This window comes from Benincasa hispida, chromosome 1 (assembly GCF_009727055.1).
Source record: "Benincasa hispida cultivar B227 chromosome 1, ASM972705v1, whole genome shotgun sequence".
NCBI lineage: Eukaryota > Viridiplantae > Streptophyta > Magnoliopsida > Cucurbitales > Cucurbitaceae > Benincasa > Benincasa hispida.
This window is the reverse complement of record NC_052349.1, coordinates 6,447,990-6,464,280: the sequence shown is the minus strand read 5'-3', so window position 1 is coordinate 6,464,280 and position 16,291 is coordinate 6,447,990.

Genomic DNA, 16,291 nt, shown 5'->3' with positions numbered 1-16,291 from the left:
GTTTATTAGAGGAATCAGTGGTACTTAATGAGTGAGATGTAACTACAAGGGCAAAACGGTAATTTGGTCCAGCTGTACTTACGAGCATCTGTGAAGGGTCATCATACTCATGATTGGTTATATCCGATGGACACATAAATTATTTATGGTAAGATGAGTTTAGCTATTGGTCTTTAGTGGAATGCCTAATAGTTAACGAATGGTGGATCTCGTGGCTAAAGAGTTTAGTCAGCTATTCACATACTGTTGAAGCTTCGAGCCATAGGTCCATTAGGTCCCGTGGGTAGCTTGGATAAAGTTGAGAACCGGTGTTTGGGTTAATTTGAAATATTCAAATTGACAAGAGGAAATTCGATTATATATGATATAATTGGACTGGTTAATTATATATGATATAATTGGCTAAATGTATGAGATGCATTATTTTGGAGGAAATTAGATATAAATATGATTTTTATCAAGTAGAGGAGAAAATACTATAGTAGATATGTGATATCAAACTATAGGATAAAAAAATATAATATGATTATATTTATTAATTAATTAGTTGGTTAATTATATGATAATTAATCCAAAATTCACGTTCAGGCGTGGGTTAGTGGGACAACGTCGGTTATTGTAACCGATGAGTTAAAATGAAAATAGTTTTCATTTTGGTCAATCGTCCAAAAGAATTCGCAAGTGCACACTGGTGAAAAGATAAAACGATCGCTTAAGATTTTCGAGAGCCTATACGATAGTTGCCTCGCGCCTAAACGATTGTTCACCTCTCGCCTAAACGATCGCACACTTGTTCTTACACATCGCATAGCTTCTCTAAACGATCGTATAATGTGCCGATTTTGTTGAACGATCGTATACCTTTTCCTAAATGATCGTTCAGTAAAATCTACACGATCGTGTAGCTTCTCCTAAACGATAAGCATTTTGTTATGCGATAGAATTTTCTTCCCTCCCACTTGCTTATCCCCTACACGATCTGGTTTTCCTTCTTCCTTTACCAAATTTACCAAATACCACATTTTGGGTTTTCACTCCGAGAATATCCGGGGCTCTTTACGGGTGGTGTCGTCCCCATTGCGGTTGTGAGTTTGCAGTTGTTCGTGCTGCTGTTGTTGACGCTGCTGCTGACCGTTGGTAGATTGCTTGGAGGGTTCCGCTACATTGAGTTCCGAAGATTGAAGATTGTCTTCAACTGGTATGGAACTCTCTCTCTTGTTATTTTGTTGTTTATAAGCATGCCGTTAATTAAGTTGTGTTTGCATAATTATATGTTTTGAATGTATAATATGTATTTCAGTCACGGTGAGATCGGAGCGATCCGAACGCGCTCATGGAACTCTTCGGTAAGAGATCTTTCAATTCAGTCTAGCGCCGTGCAACCTCAAGCATTGTAAACCACCTGATATTGCTAGAGTTACACATAAGCCCATGCGACTATGAGATAGAGGACATTATAAATAGCCACATTCAATGACTCCAAGAGAAAAAGAAGTCATCTTCAAATGAGAGTTCTGAACTTACTTCTTATATGATTACCTAAACTATACACTTACTATATCAACTTAGATATGAGAGTATGGTAGGCTCAATTACATTGGTGTGAGAATCTTTCACGTAGGTCGACTAGAGACCAGATCAGACCAGGAGAAGTAGCCTGAAGGTCAAGCCATAAGAGGCCCATGACGACAAATAACCGCATGCGAGATCCGATCCTGACAATTATTATTTAACCAATTTTTATGAAAAAAAATCTTTAAAATGACTAATTTCAACATTTACTTGGAGCGTTTGGAAATAAATAGACTAAACTAAAATGATACGATAACAATAAAAAAAGAAAAAAAGAAAAGAAAAGATTTGTACTGTGAATTTGAGGAGAGAAATGATGAACTAAATTTGAAATAAATAAGGACAATTATAAAAAAATAGAAAATTCCTCAAAAAATCTCCACTTTCTCCAAAATTCATGTGTAACAACCCGACCCCCTAAGACTTAAGTTAGGCCTTTACTAAATATATGCATACATGAAACTCAAAACGACACTCGGTTATGGCGAAATAAATGCTAATTAAATAAGGTAAATTCAAAAGACTTTCACTAAATTCAAAAGACTTTCACTAAATTCAAATACTAAATCAATAGTAGGGTACCCATAAATCATAAAGGATATAAATAAATCTGAAAAACGATTCTTAAAAGTAAGTTTTAAACATCAAAACTAAAAATTAAGAGAAACATGAAAAGAGCTTTAAATCTCATGAGCGGAAGTGTAAAAACTAATCCCAGTGGCTCGATCACGAATTCCGCTTGTCCATCGCCGATACATCTCTACCCTTACCTGAAACAACAATAAGAGAAAGAATGAGGATAAAATACTCAGTAACCCCATTACTGAGGTCAGGCTGGGCATCTATGTCCTCTAGATACCCACCTCTGGTGAAACATATAAATTGCTCTAGTCCTCGTGGGAAACATATGCACATGAAACAAGAAGAAGATTGAGTCTTATCCTACTGTAGTTAAGTATGTCCACTTCCTCTAGTGAATCCTGAAGGAGAGACAAACTGGTGAATCTCGAAGGAGACGCAAACTGGTGAATCCCGAAGGCAACACAAACTGGTGAATCCCAAAGGAAACACAAATTAGAGAATCCCGAAGGAAACACAAAATCTAATGGGTATCTAACTAATCAGTAAGGATATTTGCACAGTCTCAACATCATAATCATCACTGTACAAATCTATGACATACATATAAACCTTAACATCATGACTCTACAACATACACATATACCTCAATATCATGGTTCTACAACATCCTTTTTTTTTTTTCCACTTTCCATGTGGAACATAATCTCTTTACTAAATTATATTTTACTTAACTCCTCCATAAATCTTATCTCTCTCACTAAGAATTTCCATCTTGTAGAATTCTTTTTTGCCAATTTGCATGCGTTTAAACTCCAAAAGACTTTTATTTCTTCAAATTTGTCTAACTTGGATCTCCTTAACACAATAAGGCTCTAGGTTTAGTATAGGTATACTAAAACAATCCTTCAACCTAAACAAAGAACAGCTTTAACCCCTTTAAGCCCAAGGTCATGTCCAACTATTTTAGCTTCCTTTAATGACATCTACCTAGCTAGATATTCCAAAAGAATTCTTTATATCATTACACATACTTTACCTAGTTCATCGAGTTGTAGTATTACCCAAATGATTATGACTTATGAATCATTTCTAAAATTCTTCTTGAAATGTTGGGTTCTTAATACCTCAAAACCTTCAATAAATTTATAGACTCTTTTTCTTTTCCTCCTTATTCATAAAACAACTTTTAACTTTATACTTGAGTACTAGCCTGCGTATTTATACTACCACCAATTGCACTATCCAACACAAACACATAACACTAGTCCTTGATCAATTCTTGTCTCTACAATTTTATTCATTGGCTTAAATATTTAAATACCTCCATTCCTAAATTGTCATAACCCTACATAGTTTCATCAATCTTTAGCTTCTCTGAACTGAGACATATATTTGTTCGTTCCTAACATAATTTCCATGAGATAAACTAGTACCAAGTGATCTCATAATTTACTCTATTTTACTTTTCTCCTTTTGTAGTGTCGTACCTGATAATCCTCTTATAATAACTTCTAACGAGTCACTGACCTAGCATTAGAACGTCACTGGTGCATTTAAGCTAAACAAATATTTTAATGCACAACTATCATAAAACTTGTAATTGATAAGACGTACCTGGTGATGACGAGAAATCCGTTCATGGGCCACAGGGACAATCTAGACTTACATAGTAAGTCAGTCTACAGAACCCAAAACATGGGCTCTGATATCAACTATAATGACCCGACCCCCTAGGACTTAAGTTAGGCCGTTACTAAATACATGCATGCATGGAACTCAAAACGATATTCGGTTATGGCGAAATAAATGCTAATTAAATAAGGTAAGTTCAAAAGACTTTCATTAAATTCAAATACTAAATCAATAGTAGGGTACCCATAAATCATAAAAGATAATAAATAAATCTAAAAAACATTCTTAAAAGTAAGTTTTAAACATCAAAACTAAAAATTAAGAGAAACATGAAAAGAACTTTAAATTTCATGAGCGGAAGCGTAAAAACTAGTTCCAGTGGCTCGATCATGAATTCCGCTTGCCCATCGTCGGTGCATCTCTACCCTTATCTGAAACAACAACATGAGAACGAATGAGTATAAAATACTCAGTAAGTAACCTCATTACTAGGGTCAGGCTGGGCATCTATATCCTCTAGATACCCACCTCTGGTGAAACATATAAATTGCTTTAGTCCTCATGAGACACATATGCACATGAAACAAGAAGGAGACTGAGTCCTATCCTATTGTAGTTAAGTATGCCCACTACCTTTGGTAAATCCTGAAGGAGACACAAACTGGTGAATCCCGAAGGAGACACAAACTAGTGAATCCCGAAGGAGACACACACTAGTGAATCCCGAAGGAGACACACACTGGTGAATCCCGAAGGAGACACAAACTGGTGAATCCCAAAAGAGACACAAACTGGTGAATCCTGAAGGAGACACAAACTGGTGAATCCCGAAGGAAACACAAAATCTAATGGGCATCTAACTAATCAGTAAGGACATTTGCACAGTCTCAACATCATAATCATCACTGTATGAATCTATGAATACATATAAACCTCAACATCATGGCTTTACAACATACACATTACCTCAACATCATGGTTTTACAACATACATGTATACCTCAACATCATCAGATCAAATACAACCATGAAAGCACATATCATCTCATACTAGCATTCAAATGTCTATGTGCATAAATAGATAATTTGAATCTCGTAACAGAACATAATTTAATCATGTTATACTATCAATCTTTCATGCTGTCATTCTGCCATAACCTTCATTTAATATGCTAGCATACATCTAATGCCTGGCCCGTGGGCAGTTCCAGTAGTAAGATTACTTACCTTGATATTAGGTCGAACCAAAAAGCAATTAAATCTTTGCAAAATTCTTGAATCCTTAATCAAGCCTAAACATAAACCAAGCTTTAAAATTAATAGTAAAGGCTAAATTCCAAACACCCAAATATTACAAAATATTTCCAGATAACCTTACCTAAGGTGTGGTCCAATTCGAATTCACCTTCCACACCTCCAATTTTAAGTCCAAATAATTAGCAAACCAAACTCTTCTTCATCTTGAATGAAATTCTTGAATCAACCCCCTAATCATAATTTGAAATTAGGCTTACATGATTAAAGCTTGAATCAAATACATATTTCACTACCAATGTCTATCCATATGTAGCTTCATCAAAAAATCACTTCCAAATGACTTTACCAAAATTTCTCAACAACCAAAATTAATCTACAAGAGGGCAATCAAAGCATAAAACTTACCAAATCTCACTAAAACAGACTCCGACTTCATTGAACAACACCTCAATACCTTCACAAACTTAAATCCAAAGTTGAAACACAATGGGTATCAACCAATTGATGCCAAAAGTAAATGAGTATTCAAGAATCAATCGAAAACAAACCCAAACGGCAGAAATCTTACCCAAATCGATAGATCCAGTGACGAAAAAAGCAAACGATGCTTGAGCAGTAGTGGACGGAGGTCATGAAGAAGAAATTAACGCGGCGGCTTTGGACGGCGTCAGATGGGCTCACAAACTTGATGAAGAAAATGGAGGGTGGGGTTTGACTTTTTATTAAAAAAAAAAACAATAATAATAATAATAATAAAACAAAAAAGGAAATAAATATAATTAAATTTTATTTCCTTTCCGTTTTATACTATTAAATTACTTTCCCTTTCAAAAGAAAATTAATTCCGGCCATTAATTTCCAATTTGAATTTTAAATTGAATAATTTCACGCCAACAATTAAATTCCCGCACTTACACTTGAATTCCAAAAATTCCCTCCAACTAATAACAATTACTGAAATTCCAAATAATAATGTTACTGAAATTACATTATTACTAAAAAAATCATTATTACTAAAAAAATGTGTGGGGTGTTACATCATGGAATTTCAACTAATGTATCACATCTACAAAATCCATAAATGACCACTTATTTAAAGGAAATTTTGGCAAGTAGGTAGTGATACACTTGGATACTATGCATAGGTGATTGAATGACACATGACCAACATATGTAGTAATGAAAAAAATGACACTTGCCATTGGATACTAAACATGGCACTAATGAGCATCTATTATTATTATTATTATATTTATAATACTCCCCCTTAGATGCCTATATTATATATGAAGTATGCTTCATTAAAACCCTACTGAAAAAAAAAAACTCATGGGAAAAAAAATTCTAGTGAAAGAAAAAGAGTACATATTTTATGTAAGTTATACTTTTAAAAGAATATATTTGCTCCCCATCATAAAACATCACTTAAGTTCTCTGAGTCACCTTATTCCAATGTTCTACACCAATTTTTCAAAGGTTGTGGTAGATCATGCTTTTGTAGATAAGTCTGTCAGATTATCTATCGAACAAATTTGATGTACAGTGATGTCGCCATTTTCTTCAAGATCATGAGTGTAGAAAAACTTCGGTGAATATGTTTTGTTCTGTCTTATTTAATATATCCTCATTTGATTTGTGATATGCATGTTGTGTTGTCTTCGTATAACATCGTTGGAAGATTTTTACTAGAAGACAAACCACACGTTTCAAGAATATGCTGAGTCATTGATCTTAACCATACACATTCTCGACTAGCCTCGTGAATTGCAAGAATTTTATCATGATTTGAGGATGTGACTGTTATGTTCTGTTTCACTAATCGCTATGATATAATATTTCCTCCACAAGTGAACAAATAACCTATTTGAGATCTAGCTTTGTGTGGATCAGATAAATATCTAGAATCTGTATAACCAACTAGATCAGAATTTGATTTGTTTGAATGAAACAGACTCATATCAATTGTTCCTTGGATATAACGGTGTATATGCTTAATTCCGTTTCAATGTCTTTTAGTTGGAGAAGAAATATATCTTGCTAATAAATTTACTAATTATGCAATATATGGTCTTGTATTATTAGCAAGATACATAAATGCACCAATTGTACTAATATATGGTACTTTAGAACCAAGAAATCCTTCATTATCATCTCAAGGTCGAAATATATCTTTTTTCGCATCTAGTAAACGAACATCCATTAGAATGTTCAATGGATGTGCTTTGTCCATATAAAATATTTTCAAAACTTTTTTTGTATAAGTTAACTGATGAACAAATATCACATCTGCTAAATGCTCAATTTGCAAGCCAAGGCAAAATTTTATTTTTCTGAGATATTTCATCTCAAATTCTTTCGTAAGATATTTTATTGCCTTTGAAAGCTCTTCAAGAGTGCAATTATATTTAAATCACCAACATATACAGTTATAATAGTAAATCCTAACTACGATTTCTTTATAAAAACACAGGACATATTGGATTGTTTTGATATCCTTCTTTCAACAAATATCCATTTAAGCAATTGTACCACATTCGTCCTAATTGTTTCAATCCATATTGCGATATCTATAACTTTATCGAATACAATTCCCATAAATTTGATTTTTATGTTTCAGGTACCTTAAATCCTTATGAGATTCTTATATAAATATCATTATCAAGATATCCATATAAATATGTTGTGACTACATCCATAAGATGCATGTCCAGATTTTCATACACAGTCAGACCAATTAAATATCTTAATTTAATTGCATCCACCACCGGATAATACGTCTCCTTATAATCAATACCAGGTATTTGTGAAAAACCTCGTACAACTAGTCTTGCTTTATATTTTGTGACCTCGTTATTAAAGGAACCTTTGAAGGTCCTTGAGCAGAAGCATGGAGATCGATCCAAAATTTATTTTCACAGAATCAAAATTACATACTACAAATGTTATACATAATCATAAATTTACAGCATGCAAACAAAAAGAAAATGAGAGAATTAGGGTGAGAGAAAACTTACCCTTGAAGAACCCTTCTTCACGTATTTCCTTTCTCCGGATCTGTCACGAACAAACTCGATCCAAGTGCTCACCACCACGAAAAGAGCCTTCTGTATTCTCCATTGGGATGAGAATCACTAAGGAGTTGTGGGCTCTTAGGTTTTTTGAAGAAAGGATGTGAATGAGAGGAAAAACATTTTTTTCTAGAGAAAAACTTCTATCTCTTTTTGGAATTCTATAAGTTTATTGAGTACTACCTTCATACATGCACTAAAATAGAGAGAAATAAAAGGAAAGAAGTTACAACTCCCTCCCAAAATCATTTTCAAAATAAATTAAAATAATTTAACATATAAATATATAATAACTACCTTATCATATAATATATATTAAACTATATGTTATATCTAATATAATACATAACCTATAGTTTAATATTGTATCAAATACAATGTAACCTATAGTTTTCATTCTCTCAACAACGCATGATATTTAATATAAATCCCATTTATTTTAAACTTAATTACATGAATCCAATTCACACAATTAATATTTGAATCAAATTCAACCTTTCATATAATGTATCAAATACATTATAGTAATTATATCATATATAATTAAGTAGAATTAATTATATCACATCTAATTAATTCCCTCAATTAATTTAAACATTTCAAACTAATCCAAAATTAATTTTCATTTAATCCCTACTGAGCTACAAAAGGGACCTCATGGACCTGTAGATTGAAGCTCCAATGGTACTTTGATTAAACTATTTAATTAAATTATTCAACATCCATTAACTTTCGGACACTCCACTAAAAATTGACAGTTGCACTCTTTGCATTACATATATATTTATGTATCCATTGGATATAACCAGTCAGTGCGATGACCCTTCACAAATTTCTTGTAAGTATAGTTAGACCAAAATTATCATTTTTTCCTCGTAGTTACATCTAACTCCTTAAGTACCACTGATCCCTTTAATGAACAATAAATCATAGTCCAATTATGACTAGACTTCTCTTAGGCTAGGAAAAGGTGTGGCACCATATTGTTCAGGCCTCAGAATCAGCCCTTAAGGGAGCAATTTATTTATTTTTCCCTACCTTGTGGAAGGAGTGAATTCCATCTTGTGTAGCTATGTTCCCAACTCCCCGATCAAACGAATTCCCAAAATGGTAGGCTTGTTGAGTCGGTGATCTGACCACTTTCACCCATACAAATCAAAGGACCATCTTCATAGGCAGGAGTTCACAATTCACTCAGGATTTATGTCATGTCACCTATGGTCATCTTGGTGAAATGTAAGTCTCTATTATGAACGATGTTATATAATGAGACTAGTCATTTCATGGTTCGGTCTTATACAAACTCATTTTTATAGAATATCCTCGCTCACATGTCTCTATATGAATGATTGAGATCAAATCATTTGTAGCACTTTACAACAATTATAACATCTAAAAAGCGTGTCATACTCGTAGTGTTACCAGGCAACCTTATCTATCTACTACAGACCATTTAGGTTATCACTTAAACATGATCCCCCATATGTCTCTACATACATGTTTAAGCTACAAGAAAACCTTGGACCTTTGTTTATTGGTTTGTGGTTAACCTTGGACCTTAGTTTATTGGTTTGTGGCTAATGCAACTAAAATTGAAATAAAACATCATATATTTTATTATATAAATAAGATATTTGTACATTACAATTACAAACTATAGGACTCTATGAGATTTAGAGCATCAACCCTAACAATTATTTTCATTTTTTTTCTCACAAATACCCATTTGTATCCCACAGGTTTGACACCTTCTTGTGTTCGGACTACTGGTATAAAAATCTAACATTTTAAAAGTGAGTTTAATTCTGCCTCGATTGCTTTTTTACACTGAAACCAATATTTTCTATCTCGACATTCTTCAACAGATTTTGGTTTATAATCTCCATTTTCATAAATAATATCAAGAGCAATATTATATGCAAAAAATGTTGTCAAACTATATTAGTTTGGTTCCATCTTTTTCCTGTCATGACATAATTTATTGAAATCTTATTATTATCTTTAGGTATTTCACCTTCCTCACTAATCATGTAGAGGATTTTTCGTTGGTATTTATATCTTCACCCAAGTTTTCTTGGCTATTAATTATATATTTTTTTGTGAATTTTTATCTTTGGAACCCACTGGTCTACCATGCTTCTAGCATGTTCCAAATTCATTAGTGAAACTTGCTATGTTGGCATATCAATTTTCGATGAAATATTTGCAGCTGGTATATGTAACTTAGTTACTTTATTTGCATCTATAAATGCATCTGTAAACTAATTTGCTATATTTTACAAATGAATTATCTTCTGAACTTCAAGTTCACATTGATTTGTACGGAGATTTAAATGAGACAATAACGATGCATTCTATGTAATTTTTTTTTCCAACTTCTTAAATCCTCCCCCTAATGTTGGAAAATTTGTCTCATTAAAATGACAATCAGTATATCATGTAGTAAATACATTACCCGTAAAAAGTTTAAGATGTTTGATAATTGATGGAGAATCATATCTATGTTGGTATCAGAGCCAGGTTCTCTGATATTCTAAATTATAGATCTGAATTGAACGGTTTTTACAGTCGCAGTGGGTTTCTACATTTGTAGTTAACCGTTTTTTGCATTTGTGGATGAATTGATGAATGTTTTGGGTTTAAATTGCCTTTTGTTAAATCTTTCGGTATTACAAAGTGTTAATTGTAAAGGCCCCTGCGTTTTTGGGTGAAATTAACTTTGCAATCGAGTCTGTAATTCGAAAAGTTCGAGTTTGTCGAGTCGTTCGTGATGAAGCTTCGGTGCATGGTGATGTAGTTCTCAACGAAGAAGAAGATCAAGCGTTGATCGGATAGTGTAGCCTCAAGTAAATTATCGTTGGGATTTCACTAAGCGATCGTTTAGATTTTTCGTTCTAGACGATCGTATAATATTTTCTAATCGATCGTTTAGCTAATGCTAAGCAATGGGCTAAGTCGTTTACCATATCGTGTAGTATTGGTTGCGCGATCGTGTAGGCGCTAGAAGTAGGCGATCGTAGTGGGAGCATGCGATGCTCGTCGTTTAGTAGAAGGCGCGCGCTAGACGATCGTGTAGTTAACAAGCTTCATCACTTAGTTACTACCTATGCGATCGCGTGTATGCGATACGGAGGCGCTGGCTATGCGATCGCTTGGGCGATGGTGCTTCGCGGCATCGTAGTCGCTTAGACGATCGCGGAAGGCGGGCGTCGTGTGGAGCGCGCTAAGCGATCGTGTACTTCAGGCTTCATTGCTTAGTAAAGGTACATGATCGTGCAGTAATAACTAAATGATCGTTTGGATTTTTCTAGACGATCGTATAATGATCGTTTAACTTTGGGAGCACTGGTAAGCGATAGAACGAAGTGTTTGTTTTATCATGTAGACGATCGCGGGGTTTTTAGTACATGATGGTTGGTTAGAGAAGCGATGCTTTGCCAAGCGGTTCAAGACCCGATTCACCTGTTTGAATCGGAGACTCCTTGTCTTTGTAATAGTTAGCTTTCTTTTTTTGTTTTTTAAGGTAATTTAACCCGGTTCATCAATTTTTATTGCTTATACATGTATGGTTCTTATATGTCAAAGTGTTTGTCATAAAGTTAAAAACCCACCTTAGGTTGTGCAATTGTTCATGCATCATGTATTATAAATGTTATAATATTGCATGAAGAAATTACTTGAAAGCATGCGCATGCATCATGAAATATAAGAGTTATATTTTGCATGCAGTAAGCATTATCATGCATCATCCTTTTATTATAAATGTTATAGTCTAAGGGTGAATGGAAGCATGTTTTACTTGTTTCATTGGAGTTTTTGTATAAGTGTTATATAAAAGAAGTAGCAATGAATAGACAATGCATTGAGCATGACACTTTGACCGTTTATAATCGTTATGAATGCCTTGCATGTGTTAGCTTCGCGTTGTGGTTATTTCCGTTTATAAGTGCTATAAAGGAAATTAGACCTAAAATCGATAATTCAGAGTTGTATGCGAACTTAGGGTAAACTCAAGTTTTTAAAAGGGTTTTAAAAATTGGATTGAGATAGACCTAAGTTCAAGTGGTTCTAAAAAGTTTAGTAACCTAGATTAATCTTTTCAAATTGGTTTAATAGGATTGAATTAGTTGGCATAAAAGATTAAATTTGTTGTAAATCTATCTATAAGGGACCTTTTGTCTAAGGCGGGTTCTGGCTAGGCTAAGGTTCTTAAGTTGACGGAAACGTAACACCCCTACCTAGGAACCTACTTGGAAAGATGAATTAGATAGATTTTCAACATGCATGCGATGTTTTGATCAAAGACTCCGTCAAAGAGTTTAATGGATGATGATCAAAAGTTGTTCAACTATCCAAGGTAAAAGTTACTCTTGGGAAAACCTAAAAATCACTTAGTTAAAATCCTTAGCCGTATTTTTTTCTAAGTAAACTAAACCCTAGGTTATAAAATACTCAGTGAAAGGAAGAGACGTATCAGATATGTCTATGATTCCACTCACATTTCTCCCTTTATGTTCACACCGTGAGATTCATGCTTGGCCTCGAGATGCCCCAGGTTGCATCCCTCTACGGATGGTGTTTGCATGAGTCAATATCAAGGTGAACGGAGAGAGTGTTTATAGTAAGTGGGTGAAGGGTGTGTGACAACACGTCCTATGGTCTCTGTCATTGGNGGAGAGAGTGTTTATAGTAAGTGGGTGAAGGGTGTGTGACAACACGTCCTATGGTCTCTGTCATTGGTTCACACCGTGAGATCATTCTGTATGCCCTCGTGTCGCCTTCGGAGCGGCCCCCTTCGAATGGGTTTTGTGCAGTTGGTCAATATCAAGGTGAACTCCAGAAATGGATAGGGTCGCTTTAGGTTTTGCCCCAATCGGATTTTTTTCCTTCAGATTGGCCTTTTGAGACAAACCTCTAGGGCTTAAAATGACGGGTCACACTTACGGGAGATTGTTAAGTAAGCTAATGATCTCTTGGCCAAACCAATGATGGCTAGTCGTTATAGGAACAAGAGTTGTTTTGGTATTAATGACTGGTTGAGATCTTCTCAATTCAAATGAGGGATAACTGACCTCCCTTCGGCGGTTTTTGTCCTAAACCTTTGAAGCGTCATTGCAAAACTAGATGTCACATGGGGTTCATGTTAGTTTTGTTAAAATCTTATTGGATGTTGTTTTGTTTTACAACGGGTATTTGTTAAAACCTAACGTAGGTCAATGTGTTTTTTCTTTTTAGCAACTCGTTAGTATTTTCATTTAAAGCTTTTAAAAATGACCGATTTATTACAATAGAAAGGAATGTGTGAAACGAATTTCGTGGCAAACGACCTCCATCCTACTACTCTCCAAATGAAGAGACAAGACAGTAAATATGATATTGGTCTTGGAGACATGTCTGGTAGAGAATGATGATTCTGCCTGAATCCTTGATTTAGGTGCTACCAATCATGTCAGTTCCTCTTACCAAGGATTTAATTCATGACAAACGTTGCCACAGGGAGAGATGTCTCTTCGAGTTGGTAATGTTGAGGTTGTTTCAGCTGTTGTTGTAGGCATGCTAAAGTTATTTGTTGACAAGAAACGTTATCTGTTATTGGATAATGTTTTTGTAGTTCCTCATATTAAGAGGAACTTAATCTCGGTTTTTGTATCATTGAACAACGCTATACTGTCTCATTTTCTGAGAATAAAGTGTTTATTTTCAAGAATGGAATGGAGATTGGTTCTGGTTCAATGGAAAATAATTTATATGTACTAAGGCCGTTAGTCATAAAATCCTTGTTTAACACTGAAATGTTCATACGACAATAACAGTTAAAAGATCAAAGGTTTCTCCAAAGAAAAACACCCATCTTTGATATCTAAGGTTAGGTCACATCAACCTCAATAGGATTGAGAAATTGGAGAAAAGTGGACTTCTAAAGAGTTTAAAAGAAAACTCCTTGTCGGTATGTGAATCATGCCTCGAAGGCAAGATGACCAAACGACCTTTTACTGGAAAAGGTTACAGAGCAAGGGAAGCCTTGGAGCTTGTATATTCAGACTCTCTGTGGTCCGATGAATATTAAAGCTCGAGGTGGGTATGAATATTTCATCTCTTTCATAGATGATTATTCAAGGTTTGGGTATCTCTTCCTAATGCAACGTAAGTCTGAAGCCCTTGACAAGTTTAAGGTGTATAAGCCTGAAGTTGAAAACTTGTTAGGTAAGAAGATAAAAACACTACGATCTGATCGTGGTGGAGAGTATATGGACCTCCAATTCTCGAATTATATGATAGAACATGAGATTTTGTCCCAACTCTCGGCCCCTGGTACACCTAAGCAGAATGGTGTATCAGAAAGGAAAAACAAGACCTTGTTGGACATGGTTCGGTCTATGATGAGTTATGCTCATCTTCCAGACTTGTTTTGGGATTATGCAGTGAAGACTGCATGTTATATCTTGAACAACGTTTCCTCGAAAAGTGTTTCTGAAACACCTATTGAGTTATGGAGAGGCCGTAAAGGTAGTTTATGCCACTTCAGGATTTAGGGCTGTCCGGCACATGTGCTAGTGACTAACCCAAAGAAGTTGGAACCGCGTTCGAAGGTTTGCCTCTTTGTGGGCTACCCTAAGCATACAAGAGGAGGATACTTCTATGATTCAAGTGAGAACAAAGTGTTTGTTTCAACTAATGCTATCTTCTTGGAATAAGATCACATGAGGGATCATAAGCCACGAAGTAAGCTCGTTTTACGTGATATCTCAAGTGAGATTAAGACTGCTGAGGGTGCAACAAGAGTTGTTAAACAGGCCGACAAATCAACAAGAGTTGTTGAGGTCGGGACGTCTAGTCAACCAGCTCAAGAGTTGAGACTACCTCGACGTAATGGGAGGGTTATGAACCCACCGGATCGCTACATGGGTTTAAATGAAGCCCAAACCATCATTATGAATGATGAGGGCGAGGATTTGTTGTCTTTTCAGAAAGCAATGAAGGATGTTGACAAAGATGAATGGGTTAAGGCTTTGAACCAGGAAATGGAGTCTATGTACTTCAACAACGTCTAGGAGCTTGTTGATCCGCTTGATGGGGTAAGTCCTATTGGGTGTAAGTAGATCTTTAAGCGAAAGAGAGGTATAGATGGAAAAATGCAAACCTTTAAGGCTAGACTCGTGGCAAAGGGTCATACCCAGGTTGAGGGAGTTGACTATGAGAAAACTTTCTCACCTGTTGCCATGCTAAAGTCTATCAAGATTCTCATGTCTATAGCCACATTTTATTATTATGAAATATGGAAAATGGATGTCAAGACTGCCTTTCTGAATGCTAATCTTGAGGAGACCATCTATATGACTCAACCAGAGGGGTTCGTAGTTCCAGATCAAGAGCAAAGAGTTTGCAAGCTTAATAGGTCCATTTATGGGCTGAAACAAGCATCTTGATCTTGGAACATCGGATTTGACATTGTTGTCAAGTCGTTTGGCTTTGACCAGAATGTTGATGAGCCTTGTGTTTACAAGAAGATCATCAACAGCTCAGTAGCTTTCCTGGTACTGTATGTGGATGATATCCTACTCATTGGGAATGATGTAGGATATCTGACTGACATTAAGAGTTGGCTAGGTACCCAGTTCCAAATGAAAGATTTGGGTAAGACATAGTATGTTCTTGGGATCCAGATCATTCGGGATCGCAAGAATAAATGGTTAGCCCTGTCTCAGGTATCGTACATTGATTAAATGTTGATCAGGTACAGGATGCAGGACTCCAAGAGGGGTTTGTTACCTTTCAGGCATGGAATCATTCTGTCTAAGGATCAATATCCTAAGACACCTCAAGAAGTTGAGAATATGAGATGGATTCCTTATGCTTCTGCTGTAGGAAGCTTGATGTATGCAATGTTGTGTACTAGCCCCGACATTTTCTATGCAGTAGGGATTGTCAGTCGGTATCAGTCCAATCCAAGATTTGATCACTGGACGACGGTCAAGATGTATCTCAAGTATCTTCGGAGAACGAGGAACTGCATGCTTGTGTATGGAGGTAAGGATCTGATCCTTACAGGATACACGGACTCTGACTTTCAGACCGATTGAGATTCTCGCAAATCGACATCGGAGTCAGTGTTTATTTTGAATGGAGGGGCTGTAGTTTGGCGAAGCATCAAGCAAGGATACATTGCGGACTCCACTATG